The sequence below is a fragment of the Macaca mulatta genome, chromosome 2, assembly GCF_049350105.2.
Source record: "Macaca mulatta isolate MMU2019108-1 chromosome 2, T2T-MMU8v2.0, whole genome shotgun sequence".
Taxonomy (NCBI): Eukaryota; Metazoa; Chordata; class Mammalia; order Primates; family Cercopithecidae; genus Macaca; species Macaca mulatta.
Window position 1 is genome coordinate 122,590,493 of NC_133407.1, and position 16,463 is coordinate 122,606,955.

Consider the following 16,463-nt stretch of genomic DNA (forward strand, 5'->3'; position numbering starts at 1 on the left):
AATGGAATTCACAGCAACCTGGATGAAACTGGAGACCATTACCTTAAGTGAAGTAACTCAGGAATGGAAAACTAAATATTGTATGTTTTCACTTGTAAATGGGAGATAAGCTATGAGGATGTAAAGGTACAAGATATAATGGACTTTGGCGACATGGGAGGGTTGGGAGGAGGGGTGAGGCATAAAAGACTACGAGTTGCATACAGTGTACACTGCTTGGGTGATGGGTGCACCAAAATCTCAGAAACCACTGCTAAAGAACTTATCCGTGTAATCAAAACCCACCTGTTCCCCAAAAACTACTAAAATAAAATATAAGATAAAATGTAGATACAATAAAATGCACCCATGTTAAGTGTACATTTTGGTGAATTTTGACAACTGTATGCATATATTTAATTACCACTATAATTAATTTGTAGAACATTTCCATGAACCCCAAAATTGTCCTTGTACACCTTCAAATTAATTCAGTCTTTCTTTCTGGGCACCTGTATTGGCAAATACTGATCTAATTGCAGTCTGTCTGCATTTTCTATAATTTCATACAAATATAATCAAATAATAATACATTTTCATATCTGCCTTATTTAACTCAGCATGATGTTTTAAAATGCAACCATGTGGTTTAATGTATCAGTGGTTTGTTTGTAACTGCTGAGCAGTATTCCATTATATGGGTGTATAGCATTTTGCTTATCTGTTTACCTGCTGATGGACATTTGGGTTGGGAGCTTAAATAAAATTATGAACATTTGAGAACAAAAAGAATCCACCAGAGAGTGAGATACAAAAAGACCTAAATGAACTACATTTCACAAATGAATGCGCTTCAGAGGAAAGACCCATGGCTGTTCTTATCTCTAGCAGGACAAGAGAAGGACAGGGAATCAGCCAAGGATGGCGGTAAGAAAAAAACAGCCAAACTTTTCACAGCTGCATGCAGGCTGACATGATGGATTAGAATTCCAAGAAGCCCCGCCTACAAAGCAATTCTGCACTTGCCTGCCAACTTTTTCCTGTGGGTCTTTAAGTGCTCAGGAATGTGGAGAGTGGAAAAGGAGAGTGGAAATTCACCTGAGGCACTCTGAGACTTCAGCTACTAGAGGCTGGGAGTGGTCAGGAGAGGTGAAGGAGACCTCTCCAAGGAATTTTAGGCCTTCAGAGTATAGGGCAACCTTTATTGGTAGGTAAGCTTAGGTCAGACAATAGGGGGAGAAAAGATTTCCTAAGGTTCAGGAAGCCAGGGGCAGACAAAGAAACAAAGAGAACTCCCTAATGGTCCAATGAGCCGGTATCTGGGCTACAAAGTAGAGAAAGAACCCCATAGTTTGAGAGCTTGTTCAAAGGGGAGCTCAGCCACTCCTATACTCATGACTGAAGAACAGTCCTCCTCTATTAAGGAAAATCATCTTTGACCAAGCTTACAGCTTCAGAGGGACACACATGGAGTGGTGAGGGAGGAAGGGATAATCCACTTAGCCAGCCAGATCAGACAAATCAACCCTGGAGATTAATGGAGTGATAGATGTTGCAGCAAGACCCCCACACTTTGGAAAGTTGGTCACATATCTGTAAATGTGACAAATCTTGCCTGTGGTCAGATTCAAGCCCTACTAAAGGGAACTATCTGACTTCACCCTCAAAAGACTTGAAGGTAGTAAAAAACGAAATCAAATGAAGCTACAAAAAAACCCAGACTCAGCCTAATCACAGACTGACTCAGCATCCACCTCCATCAGCCTAAAAGAGAAAGGGTCTTTTCTGGAGGTAAGTGTTAATTATTTCAGAATTTACTTTTCTTTCACACACTGTATGGTACATAATCCAAAAATAAAAGACATACAAAGAAGCAAGAAAACCATAGTCATGGGTTAGAGTAAAAGCAGATGCAGAGATGACCCAGATGGACAATTATTTGTTAGGTAATTGATGAAGATTATTTCATCACCAGCAGCATTTCTTTCACAGGGATACATTTAAGGAACAGGTAAATAATTAACTAATTATGAATAATTAATCCTAGTACTCAATGAAAGGTGCAGAGTTTAAATTTATTTACTTGTTATAAAATCATACTTGAGTATTTACTCCTTTCCAGGCACTTGCTAAGATACTGGCACTTCAAAATAAAGCATAGCTTATCTCTTCATAGAACTCACAGTCTACTTGGAAAGACAGACCTGTAACTATAAATTGACTGAATAAATGCTATCATAGAAGTATAAAAAGAATGTTATGAGAAGCATAGAAGATGAAGTAGTCATTAACTCAACTTGGAAGAGTCACGGAACACCGTAAAGACAAGTCAGTTTTGAAGAATGAGTGGGATTTCACAGATGGAGATGAAAAAAAAGGGTATAGAAGTGAAAGGATACACAAGGATATGAAAGAATGACAGTATGTGATAGTTTCTGGATCCTACCAAGAGTCCAGTGGTTTTAGACAGCATAAGGCTGAGGAAATACACTGAGAGAAAGAAAGGAGTGAAGACTGGACAAGGCTATTGGAGCCAGAATGAAAAGACCTTCAATACCACATTAAAGCTCATGGAAAGCTTTCAAGTAAGAAAATAATAAAATCAGATTTGCATTTTAGACACATCTTTCTAGAACTTATAACACTGCATTATAATTGTTTATAAATTGGCCTCTTCCACCGGACTACAGGCACTTGAAGGGTAAGAAAACACAGCAATTGGTCAAAGAAAAAGGAAGTAGAAATTAAAAAGAGAAGTAAGACTTGAGAGATGAGATTAAGAAAATTCTTTTTTTTTCCCTGCAGTTGCAATTGTTATCACTAAAATTATTCACCAGTACTGTTCTTACATTTGTATGTAATGTGGTTTATTAATACGGTAAGGCTGGTTCAATTTATTTCCACATAAGGACATAAGTAAAAGTTTAATTTTATAATTCTAAAGTAGACACTGTTTTAAAAGACAGAACGCATAATTTCCTGAAAACTTAGATGTTAAATCATAAAAAGAAGTGTATCACAGGAGAGAGCAACACACCAAAAGACAAAGGGCTAAAGGAGCAAATTAGCTGAGTCTGTCCCTTTTAAAATGCTCTCTTCGGAGACCCCGCCATAGAATTCCACTTGCACTTCATCGATCGTTGCTAGGTTATGTGACCATTGCTAGCTACAAGGGCTCTAGGAAGGTGAGTCTATTTAGCTGGGCTCATTGCTACCCTGACCAAAATTCTGTTCAAGAAAGAAGAGAAAAATGGAGGAGTGTTTGTCACAGGAAGTAACTTATAATCTTGTCCAAGTTTTATGTTAGATTGTGATCCAACTACTAAGAGACACATGCTACTGAACACTCTTCTCTTTGGTAAGCAGTTCACTTATGTTATTTATGTAGGCTTAGACACATGTCTGCTACTTGAAAGGATGTTCCCAGCATCATATAATTGAAAAATAAATTTTAAACACAGAGAGCAATTATGGAAGTTTACCTAAATTCATTACACACAGAAAGGCTTTTAGGAGTCACTACAAATAGTTTGCATTTTATCTATTACATATATCAATACCAGTGAAAGTATGGAGACTTGTTACAACTCCAAGTAGCAGAAGTACTAACACCTGCACATATTCAATATTCTAGATGCTTACCAGGAATAGTAGGATAAGCCTGTTGCTATTTTCCTTCCTGCCCAAATATTTTCCAAATATTAAGCTATTTTTGTTATTGCAAAGAGGTAACAAAATTCACAGAACTAAGCATTTAACAATTGGCTACCATATTTATGACAGATGGCTACATGTAGAATTACTAACAGTCTTCCTACTGTTTGAATATAAAAACCAAAAATACTACATAAATTACATGCTCAGTTGCCTTAGTTCTCATTTAACTTAAGGGAACGAGAATTAATTTGATCTAACTATTTTAAATATTTGCCAACAGGATGAATTCAATGACGTATGGAAGGATAATACTGAATTCACTGTCTTCTACTGCTTGCCACTAAACAATATATCAGCTTGCTTTTCTACTGAAATTGCATAAAACAGATAGGACAGCTAATTTAAACAGTTGTTTGCACATTCAATATTTATAACCCAAATCTTGCATCACTGACTGCAAGCAGTGAGTTAGAAGGTTTAGTTCAGCTGCTGCCTAGAGTGATGGATGGCCTTGAAGAATTTCTTGTTCACTGACCAGATCAATCACATAACAAAATGGGAAAAAAAGATCAACCTTAAACTAGATTTCCAACATTTCTATCTGTATGCAAAACTGTTACAGGAAGAAATGTATCATAAAACATAATGTGAAGCTACTTAAAAATAATAAAAATCCACCAGAGATGATGTAGAATGCAAATAAAAAAGATAAGGTGACTGGATAATATTCTACTTTTTAACTAAATATTAATGGAAACTTTATGATATCTACAATCCATATAGTATTGTCAATTCATAGGGATATCAAGCTCAGACTCACAAGTAAAAAGAGGGTAACTGTTGAAAGGTCTAAATTATTTTTGACAGTACTTGCAGTTAAATTTTATTTAATCAAACTAAAAGGTAGTGTTGTGGCAATTATAATATGCTGCTGCCTTTAATTATCTCAATGGCTGTAAAAAAAAAATGAGCCTGTTAAGGAGTTAACAGACATCTCATGTTTCAAATGAGAGTAATTTATTTATTAATGGCTAACCCTCAATTATCTGCATTAATTGTGGAAGGCAGTAGTACTACATATGGTAATAGTACTACATAATGGTGGAAGGCAGTAGTACTACCTATGGACCATGGCTGTGTAAGGCCCTCCTTAGTAGTACGCTTGACTGGTTTGTGAGGCTCCATGGTGAGCATCTCCACCCAGCTCCACATTCAGTGATGTCAGATTGGTAGCTTGAAAGCAGCCATGGTGGGAGTATTTACACCACAGAAACTATCAAGTACTAAGTAAGCATCAGGACCTCAATACTCCATCACCACCCCAGAGCCAAGTGTTAAACATTTACCAGTACAGGACAGTGCGAGCTCATTTCTGAGGTTAGGATGTGGGTGGAGTAGTGAGGATGAAGGGACTAAGGGTTGAAGAGACTAAGGTTGAGTTCTTGCTGAACAGGTGTGGGACAGGGCAGGCTCAGACACTGAATAATCCTGCAGGTGCCTTGGGTGTCTAAAGATGTCTGCAGCCATGATGATAGAAATAGCATTTACCATTTCCTATGGCCCTCAGGCACCCACTTTCACTTGTTGAGTAAGTTTACTCCCACAAGAGTAGAAGTGTAGCTGAAGAGTGATAAGAAATGAGAAGGAAAGGAAGAAGGAAAAGAAAAATTTGGAACAAGAGGAATAAAAGTAAAAGGCAAAGGGCAAGAATAAAGATAGATGGAAGGGAAGCGAGGACAAAGAGAAGAAAAGTAAGGGAGAGAGGGAAAAGGGTGAGGGAGAAAAGGAAGAGAAAGAAGAAACGGAATGGCAGAAAAAGGGAGAAAGAAAAAGGAAGAGGAAAAGAAGGAAAGAGGAAGGAGGAGGGTTGGAGGGTGGAGGAGGAAGAAGGGCTACAGGCCCCTAGAAACAGCAGATCTAATTCTCTAGTTTATTCACATTTACCTCACTTTAGGAATTAGTTGTGTTCCTGAATGTCTTTCATAAAAGTACATATACAGTCTTAGAACGAGGCCTCACAGACATCCAGACTTCTTTCCATAAGATGGCAAATTTCTAAAAAATGCCAGACACATGGTGGTCTGTTCTCAAGGCTAAACCAAGGAGATGGAGGCTTTAGTTCTGGGGACAACAACCTTTCTGCTGTTGAAGTCTGTTTTACTCTTTAGAAGCCCGAGGTTGGGACTCTCTTTTGAAGCAATGGGCAGGGAACATATGACCATGTTTCCATATCCAAGCAGTACCAATGGATCCCCAAGCTGGGACAAAATGCTGAGAAGAAGCCAGATCCTGGGTTCTGGCTACCTTGTGGGTTTTTGGGAATTCCCTACATGAGTGGTTCTTAAACTTCAAGTGTATCAGGATCACCTGAATGACCTGTTAAAAATATGGATTGCTGAGAGATAGCTGAGATACGGAATCAACTTAAGTGTCCATCAATGAATGAATGAACAAAGAAAATGTGGTGTATATATACACAATGGAATACTATCCAGCCATAAAAAGGATGAAATCCTGTCATTGGCAGCAACATGAATGAGGCTGGAGGACATTATGTTAAGTGAACTAAGTCAGACATTATGTTAAGTGAACTAAGTCAGACATTATGTTAAGTGAACTAAGTGACAACAGAAAGATGCTGTCGCTCATATGTGAGGACCAACAAGAAATCTACGCTCATGGAAACAGAGAGTAGAATTTTAGGTATGAGAAGATGGGAAGAGTATGGGAAGCAGTTGGTTAACAGATACAAAACTGCAGCTAGATAGAAGAAATGAGTTTTGGTGTTTTGTAGCACTGTAAGGTGAAGACAATTAACTGTAATTTACTGTATATTTTCAAAAAGCTAGAAGAAAGGATTGTGAATGTTTATTATACAAAGAAATAATAAATGAGGTAATGGATGTTAATTACTCTAATCATTACACATTGTATATATACACTGAAATACATGTATATGGAATCCATATCCCACAGGTATGTACAATTGTTACTTGTTAACTAAAAATGTTTTAAAAACAGTTTTTTAACCCACAGATTGCTGGGTCATCTCCAGTTTCTCTCTCAGTAGGTCTGGGATGGGGCCTGAGAATTTGCAGTTCTAACAAGTTCCAAGCTTGCCAATGCCGCTCATGCAGGAACTACACTTTAAGAACTACTGCCTTAGTAAAACAGTAACAACAGAAAACATCCTGGAAGTGCTTATAATCCAATCCTTAAGATCTTATTAGTTAGCATCTTAGCAAGAATTCAAATGAGAGAAACACAGGCTAATGATGAAGAGACGGGTCCTGAAAGGGAAGAAGAAAGGCATCACAAACCAATTTTTCCTATTTACAATTATGCCCTCAGCTGGCTGTGGCATCCACAGATGTTTCTCTAGTGGCCAACTCTGGAGTCTCTTCCTGACCAACCCTCTGAAATCTTCTCTTTACCCACAGGGCTAGGTCTTCTAAAACCATTTTTACACTAATGAGCACAACTGAACTGAATAGCGGTAAATGCCTGACACAAACTAACACAATCATATTCTCCCTCTAGGAATTTTGAAATTGCCTGGTGGACTGGACATGGAGCAAAACACAGAAAAAGCTGAGATGAAAGATGGAGAGTGCTTAAGGCTTTCTAGTACTGGCTTCCACGCCCAGCTGCATCACTGTCCGTGAGCTTCCTGTGACATCCCAACAAACTTGCGCTTGAAGCTCCCACTGTGCTTTAATTCACTCAAGTTGGTGTGGTGAACAGAAATGAGTCCAAATGACACTAGTCCCATCACACAACTTTAGCAACTTTACTACTAAAAATTAACTCAAGTGCCTTTTGGCAAATGGAATATACACTGCTGATTCTGATATTACAATCTTTAGTGACCTATGACATGGTTCCATCACCAAGCTGAGGAGAACAAACAAAAAACCCTACATCCATTTTTTGGTTGTTGTTGGATACCGGAAAAGTCTCATACATCCTCCTTATAATTTTTTAAATTCCAGGTTAAACAGCGATTAGCATTTACTTATGAGAGTATCAGTTAGGACTCTTTTATGTCAAAAGTTAATAGAAAATCCAGCTTGAGCTAATTCACCTAGATGGAATGCTCACATTTTTGGAAACCACAGAGGTAGAGCGGGCTTCAGGACTGATTGATTCGGCTGCTCAAAGCTGTCATCAATGACCCAATTTCTCTGTTTCTCTCTTTCTGCCATCCGGTATCAGTTCTGTCCTCATGGTCACAGGATGGGTGCCAGCTACAAACAGAGTGCAGCCCAGTCCAGCATCCCAAACAAGAGTCATAAAAGTCACTCAATTGGCCCAGCATAGGTCAGATTCCCATTCCTAAAAGAATAATGTGGCTAAATAAATGAAATGCACTAATTGACCTATCAATCAAAGCTCACTCCAGGGGCTAGACTGTGATCCATTTTACTAGACACACATAGGCTGCACTGGCCAGGGGAGATACCCAAACAAAGATCACATAATTTTTGGAAGAGAAAAATGTGGCAAAGTATGCTAGTTAGACAACTAATAAATGTCCACCATACTTGGTTCTTCCATGTGTTACTAGAAAATAACTTAAAAATTCACTTTATTTTGTAACCATTACAGTAATAATTAGTTCAGGCAAGAATCATCATGCTAACCTGGTGAATGAGAGCTTAATGAGGAAGAAGATATTTATATAGTCTCAAATTATAGCCCCACAAATGACTCAACTAATATTAAAGTAAAAACACAGTAACTTTACTGTGAGAAAACCTGGTAGAGACCACCTTAACCAAGTGGTTGAAGTTAACATCAGCTGTAAACATCATAAGCCTCCTGATAAACTGCACTGAGAAGGACACAACATCACTTTATAGTATATTTTGCCAAAGATGCATAACATGAATCTAATCATAAGAAAACATCAGACAAACTCAATTAAGGGGCATTCTGCAAAATAACTGACCTGTACTTTTCAGCAGTGTCATTGATGTGAAAGACACAGAAACGCTGAGGAACCATTACAAATTAAGGGAGACAAGTGAAAACTAAAGGTACTGTGTAATTCTGGATCAAAAACATAATTGCTATGAAGGACAGTATGTCTATACCATAGATAGTAGTAGTACTGCATCAATGTTAAATGGTTTTGAAAATTGTACTGTGGTCATGTAGTGAATGTCTTTGTCCTTAGTAAATATATACCGAAGTGTTTAATAAAGGAGTACAAAGTGTGCAACATACTCTCAAATAGCTTGAGGAAAAAAATGTGTATACACACATACACACACAGGATCACACACATACAAAAAAACTGTAAAGGCAAATGTGGCAAAATGTTAATAATCGGTGAATATGAGTGAAAGGTATATGGTAGTTCTTTGTACTATTTTTGTAACTTTAAGTTTGAAATTATTTCAAAATAAAGTTTTTAAAAAAAATTTTAGATTGCATGACCCTATAACTTGTCTCAAACCATAAGTGTTATTATTTTACACTGTATGCCACTTAAGTTTTGTAACAGCAAAAAAGCTGAAAACAAATAATCAAGTTTTAACTTATTTATGTATAGAACAAGAATAATCAGAATAAATTGGTTATTCTGGTGGAGGCAGGTGTGTCTTGGCTAAGCCTGGTTGTTTCCTTTTCTCCTGGGCATATAACCAGACTACATTTCCTAGCCCGCAATGCTTTACAGGTGACGCATGAGTTCTGGCCAGGGGAACCTGACCCCAAACATCCTCCCAAGTGATTCTGCAGGCTCTCTCTTCCCTTGTTTGCTGACAAACAAGGGATATGGAAGATCCAGCAGAAGACTATGCAGTCCTAGATTAGAATATGAAAGCATTCAGGCTCTCTCTTCCCTTGTCTGCTGATAAACAAGGGATATGGAAGATCCAGCAGAAGACTATGCAGTCCTAGATTAGAATATGAAAGCAGCCTAGGTCTCCCTAAATGACACTGCAGGACAGAGCTCCTATTGTTGGCCTGCAATGAATTGTGATATGAACAAGAAATGAAGCTTTACTGTGTTAAGTGATCCACTGGGATTTGGGGATTATCTGTTAGAGCAGTTAGCCCACCTGAATGATAAAGCTACCTAATTTATAAAACAGATTAGCAGAATGGTGACACTTTCAAAGTGTACTGAGGATGTCATGTATTTGCTTTTAGTGTATACTTTAAGATAGCAGTTTTCAAAATGTGGTTAAGAGATTCTTAATTCTCAAAGAGTAGTCTGGGGATAGCTAAGGGTCTGCAAGACCCCTTCAGGAACTCAGTGAGGTCAAAACCATTTTCATAACAATACTAACATGTTATTTGTTTTTCACTCTCATTCTCTTACAGCATAGAGTGGCATTTTTCAAAAGGTGACATGATGTATTATATCACAACAGACTGAATTAGAGGCAGACAGGAAAATCTACCTGTGTTCTATAACATTTAGCCAGAGATTAAAAAGATTTGCAAAAATGTAAAATAATTTCACTCTTCACTAAATTATTTTTGTAAGTATAATTTTGGAAAATATAGATATTTTATGTATAGGTTTTTATAGGTATTTATGCTAACATGTCATGGATTTATTATTATTTCTAAATAATAAATATATTTTAAATCACTCAGTGTTAATTTCCAACATGGTAAATATTGAGCTACAACCCACATAAAGAAAAGTCCTTTTGGGATCTCAATATTTTTTAAGAGTGCAGAGGGATCCTGATCCCAAAGAGTTTGAGAATTTTTTTGTTTTACAATAAAGTATATCTGATAGTCATAACATTTTAAATAAAATAAACCCACATTACCAATGCATAAGAGACAAGGATAGGAGAGTCCTCATTTGACTCTTGTTTTCTCAAGAGCCACAGGATCTAGAACACAATAGGTGCTCATATATATTTGTTAAATTAATAAATTGTGTAATAATGATAATATCCACTTTTAAGAGTGCTGTGATAATTGCATGAAGTGTGTGTGTGTGTGTGTGTTTATAGTAAATTATCACTGTTCACGATTATTTGCTATCTCCCTTTTACATAGGAGACTGAATACATCCCTGCCCTGTTGATTCTAGGCTTGGCCATGTTAACTGGGCTGGCCAATGAATGTAAGTAGAAGTAACATGTGCCACACAAATATGAGGAGAAGCTTTAAATTCAATTGTGTGGTTCTGCTCAGACTCTTCCTCTTCTGCTCTCGCCTTATGCACAGTATGTCCCAGATAGGGGCTGTTTGTTCTATCTGGGTTCTGGAATGAGAAGACACAGACCAGATACATACTCACCCTATAGATAAAGCAGAGCTGCATCCTACCTGTAGCTCTTAGGTAACGTGAGACAGCTATGTATGAAATTTTGTAAACCATCTTAGCAAACCTGGCAAATACAGCTTTATATTTGTGACCCCAAACATCTTCCCATGTGTTCCTCCAGGCTCTCTTTTCTTTTGCTTGCTGACCAGATATACAGGATCCAGTAGAGGACTCTAAGGCCCTAGATGGAAGATAGAAGCAGTCCAGGTTCCTTGGCCTAATGTATTATAGATGTTCAATAAATCCAACCATTCTAATCAGTGTTATTATTTAGCTAGAGAAACACTAAAGAACTATAGCTTAGTGCTTAAATGACTGCATAGTGCATCTAAATTAAGACAATTTAGACAGTACCATTAAGATAACCTTAGGATTCCAGGTAAATAAAGTACATGACCCACGACAAGACTGGCATCAAAGTATAATAGATCTGACTATAATGAAAAATTTCAGTAACCAGTTACCCATGAATGCCACTAGAGGGGCTCAGGAATATCTGTAGAAGTCACTGGCAGGTGACTGAGAGAAAAATAAATTCTAAAGTGACTGTCAAGTGTCTATAATTAAAGAGCAGTGGAGTGGGTGTATCAGTCCATCTGCCCACCCTGCCTACACTGCCTTCTTATGGAATCTCTTCCAGCTTAAAACTTCTAAAATTGAAACCAGCTTTAGAGCACTTAGCTTAAAAGTACTCTAAGGACCAGTCCCGATTCTTATTTCAAATCTCTGAACCAGCAGATACACAGACTGAACCTGGTCACACAATGATGGGATAGAGTGATGTACTGGTAGCCATTATTGTCCACATACACAATGACAAGAAATCAGAAAAAGCTGATCTGCAGAATGAAACAGAAGAACTGAGCAGCAGACTTACAAACAAAATGAGAGATGAAAGTAGCTGCGAGAAAGAGAGAGACAAAGAGAGAGAGAGACCTGTTGACAACTCTCACCTCCCACGAGGTCTGTACCAATTTTTGCGGTTGGGTTCCTTAAGATCTCTCCATGTTCTTCCAGTACATATCTTTTTACTTGAAATAATGTAAATAGATATCTGACCCTCACAATCAAATGGTCATTAAAATAAGTTGCTTTGTTTTTTGCCTTGCTAATCCTGACCCAAGCAAAGAATCTGACTTATTTCTGTTGATTTTTGAAGCGGAGGAATGAGAGAGAAGTAGAAACCTGGGGTATCATAACAGAATTGACCTTCCGCATTTGAGAGTTCAAAGTACTTGCAGAAATAAATTCATTTTTTAAAAGTGTCATAAACCATGATTATGAAATCATAATACATGTTCACCTTTTTGCAACTCAAGCACTAAAAGGCAGGAAAGATATCAAGAAAAGAGGCTAGAGAGTCAAAAGTCCAGAGCTTTAGTCCTGGTTTTGCCACTAAGAAACTGCAGCCTGAGAGATGTCACATCCCTTTTCTGGGCTTCAGGATTTTTCCTAAAAAAAAACCAGGGAATTAGATAAGATTTGTAGATGCTCCATAATAGAGAATTGAGCTGCTAAAGCTTTTTAAAAGTTTATGCTAACACGTCAGTTTCTAAACACAGTGAATTCATATATTTATTTCAAATCATTCTTTGTAGCATATCAATAATCACATATGGTTTTAAATAATGCTAAGAGATAGTTTACATTCCAAGTTATAGATCAATGGCATTTAACCTCAAAAAAAGAGAATGGTAACATCTATGTACATGAAACAGAAAGGTTGTTCCTACTTACTGCTAATAAATGCAACCAACCACTTACTATACTGAGAATTTCACATTACTGTCATTGTTTGAAATAGTTTATTATAATATCTTTTTAATATGAAATGACATAAAACGAAGGTCACTAATGTGTTCTAGTAAACAAGGGCACACTATTTGGTTTTAATTAAAGTTGTCTTTGGGGACCTCTATTGTAGGCTTATACTCAAACTCAGAGTTTTTATCTAAGAGTCAACTGTGGTGGTCGACAGCTTTAGTATGGCCTTGAAAATGTTTACTTAAATATACTTCTACCCACATGACCATTTTAACAAAATTCATTCATTACCTAAATTCTCCTGCCTTTACGCATTCTTTAATATAGTTACCATTCTGCCAGTAGAGCTGTGGTGGAGAGAAATGCACTTTATACATGGCAGAGCAAATTAAAAGGTTAAATTAAAGCTCAGTCACTAGTCTTTCGGGAACTAAGAATTGAGAAAAGGAAAACAGAACACTTTCTTAGTCCTGTTCACCTGCTTTCTACTCTAATTCTTGTTTTTTTGTTTGTTTGTTTTCCTGTCTTTTTCTAATCAAAGAACAACATCGACAGTGTATCAACACATTTCAGTACAATATAGTATAACAAGCACTACTGAGGACCAATCATGCACAGATAATTCTTCTAAGTGCTGTAGGGATTACACTGATGACAAGATGTAGTCCCTGCCCTCAAAGTAATCATGCACACAATTATGAGAACACCGAGGAAGCACAGACGTTACTACAACTGGAGGATATGGGAAGTATTTATGAAAGATAATGCATTTGAGTTGGACCTTAAAGAACGATTAGGGTTCAAAAAGTGGAGACATGGGATTAGGTTGGATGAAAAACTTGAGCCAAAGGCTGAGAGCTTCTAAGGTGCTCAGCAACCAAGGTGGCTATGGCAAGGAGGAGGAGTGGAATGAATTACGGAGAGAGAGGTGCCTGAGATCAGATCCAGAAGCCTAGAGTACCCAGTGACCACCAACTTTGTGGGGCAACTGGATAAAGAAGCTTGGGCTGCAGGAAATCCTGCTTTTTTTCCCACAGACCCAGGCTAAGATCAAAATCTAAAACTTAAAGTTCAAATACTGATCATTTAAAAAGTAAAAACAAACGTTAGAGTAGCTTAAAACATGGAATTTAAATGTGGTTGAAAATTGCAATATCAGCTTTATTTGACTATGTATTATTACCCAATTTTAAAAAGAAGGTTGAACCATATCAGTGGATTTCAACCTTATGAGGGAGCAATGGCATCCTGTTTACATAAAACATATAAACATTTTCATCCCAAAATGCACATAAGATTAAAAAAAGGGAGGATGAATTGTTTTGTTTGAAGTAACAGAGGGGATTCAGAAGTGTCTAAAAAGCAATGGATTGGATGATTTTTAATTATCTAACTCCAGCTAGCTCCAAAACTCCTTTTCTATGAGTGGAAATTCTAAATGTGAGTATTACTACCTTACCAATTTTAGGCCACCCATATCTTCATTCTGTCTCCCAAAAGAAGTATACCACAGAACAAACTGAAGCCAAAATAAGGGAAGTCTAATAATGCAAAGAATTAGAAAACTACTAAAAGAAGGAAATTAACATTTACTGATCATGTACTACCATGATAGGTACTATACTATAACCAGTCTAAAGTCCAATGAACTCTACTGATGTCTATTATAATATCTGGGCAATGTCTTTTACAAATGGGCCTTAGAAATGGGAAGTTCAATAGCAGCTTCATTGGGATCTAAGTGCTCTGGCCCCTCAAGATCTCATGGTCTATTTGGAGGTGGAGAGTTGGTTGCTGAGATGTCTAGATAATAAGACCATTATGTAATAAATGCCATAACAGACATGTATAAGTGCTATTATAAGATATTTGTAATTTACTACATGTATGCCATTCTATCAGTCATTTCTATGAATCCAAAGAATCTGAGATATTTTTACATCCAAATCAGAAACTTCACAATTTATGAGGAAAAAAAAATACAGAAATCAGGAACCTTAGAGATACCAGTCCTTCCCAAAGGGGGATTCTTCTTGTATTTACAACTAGCCAACTTATTAAAGCCAAATGACTTCATAAGATGCCATGATATACTTGAATTGCTAACAATAAATTTAATTAACTACCAGAATAAAAATGAAATACAGTGAAAGGGAAGAAGAACTAAACCAGGGAGACATTTCTCTTGACCAAAGGAAAAAAAGTGAGCTACATATCATGGCATCGAAGAAACATATCTACCTGGCACTGCCATATCAAAAAAGGGAGTGCATTTGGAGGATCTGTGATTTGCTATGAATTGTCTTCAATCATCACTGTTAGTGAAGGCAAACAGGGGCAGTGGAAAATGGGAAAGCCCCATTTATTATGCATTAAGTCACTGGAAGTCTACCGTTTATCTATTTTTCCTAGGTCCTGCTTCTTCACAGTTGAACATTTCTATCTGTGGTTCTACACTTGGTCTGGTCACCTGTAACTCCCTTCATACCAGGACTCTGATGCCAGGACTTCTTGCAGTTGTCTTTTAAATAAATAACTAGCATCCATACCAAAACAATAGCAATCACTTTTTTCTTCATGTTTATGCCAACCATTTCTTTCCAAATAGAGAACTTGCATAAGTCAATAGTCAAGCAGGCTGCCAAGAAAAAGCTGCTTTTCCATCTGTCTTTAGGGACAAGTAGCATGAAAATTTCACAAGGAAAGCAGACATGCCCAGTTTGTCTCAAAATGTTTCAGAAGAACAATTTAAAAATTAAATAGCAATGTACTCTTATCTATATTGAAAGAATACAAAAATTATAAATTAAAATATACTGTGCACTTAGAATTTGGCATTATTGAATTTAACCCTCTTAACTACCCAAAAAACACATATAAATATCACCCCCATTGTACAGATGAGGCTTTGACATACAAAGATGTTCAGGAATTTACCCCAGGTCACCATGCTAATAAGTGGTAGAGCCAGTAACTCCCAAGTCTATAATCTGACCCATCACAGGACCCTGACTTGTGCCCTGAAAATTGATATGACAAACATTTAACTGCACAGTGGCTTAACAAATGTATGGCCTTTTATTATTTTGTTTTACATAGTAAAAAAACTTCCAAATATTTGTATATGTGCATTTTTTCTTTTCTTTTCTTTTAGCTTTGAACATACATCTAGTTTGTTTAAAGAGTATTGTAAAAATAATTTAGAAAAGCAAAATGAACCAAACTAAGAAACAGGAAAAAAAAACTTTTCATAAACATATGTTTAATAGATAAAGGATATGCATCTGATTTATATACTTACCACATATGTTATCAAAAACTTCCACATAAAACCTATTTTAAGGCATGCAAATTTAATATATTAAGAAAGTCAGAATGCAAAGTATCTTAAAGTGCTCTCTTTACTAATGCATGTAACAAAATATACTGATTATGCAAGTACATTTAATTTGACATAATTAAAATAATGAGATTTAAATACTGATGATTTTAAAAAGAAAAAATAGAAATTGAAATTAGCCATGAGATGTGTTCAAAATATTAATGAAATGTTATTGCCACTTTAGTGTACAATACTTCTAGTTTAAAAAAGAGCTACTACTGGCCATTGTTGTCTAGTTCTCAATGCATAGTTTAGAGATGTATTCCCTTGGTGACATAAAATATTTCACTGGATAACATAATAATTCTTTGCATTTGGTTAATATCTCTTTTACAAATAACTTAAAATGCTACAAAGCAATCACTATTTTCTTTAAAGGAA

At 36.6% G+C, this 16,463-nt stretch overlaps 1 protein-coding gene and 1 long non-coding RNA gene across 2 annotated transcripts in view; one reads left to right on the forward strand and one right to left on the reverse strand.

The window, feature by feature from the left end:
• The window catches only part of LOC114676368 (uncharacterized), a 204,573-nt gene extending 195,525 nt beyond the window's left edge, over positions 1–9,048 (forward strand). The window contains exon 3 of the long non-coding RNA XR_013414097.1: positions 7,177–9,048. This is a non-coding gene — a long non-coding RNA (uncharacterized LOC114676368). The remainder of the gene's footprint in view (positions 1–7,176) is intronic.
• Positions 1–16,463, reverse strand: part of CFAP20DC (CFAP20 domain containing) — a 298,458-nt gene that overhangs the window by 258,686 nt on the left and 23,309 nt on the right. The window lies entirely within an intron of this gene.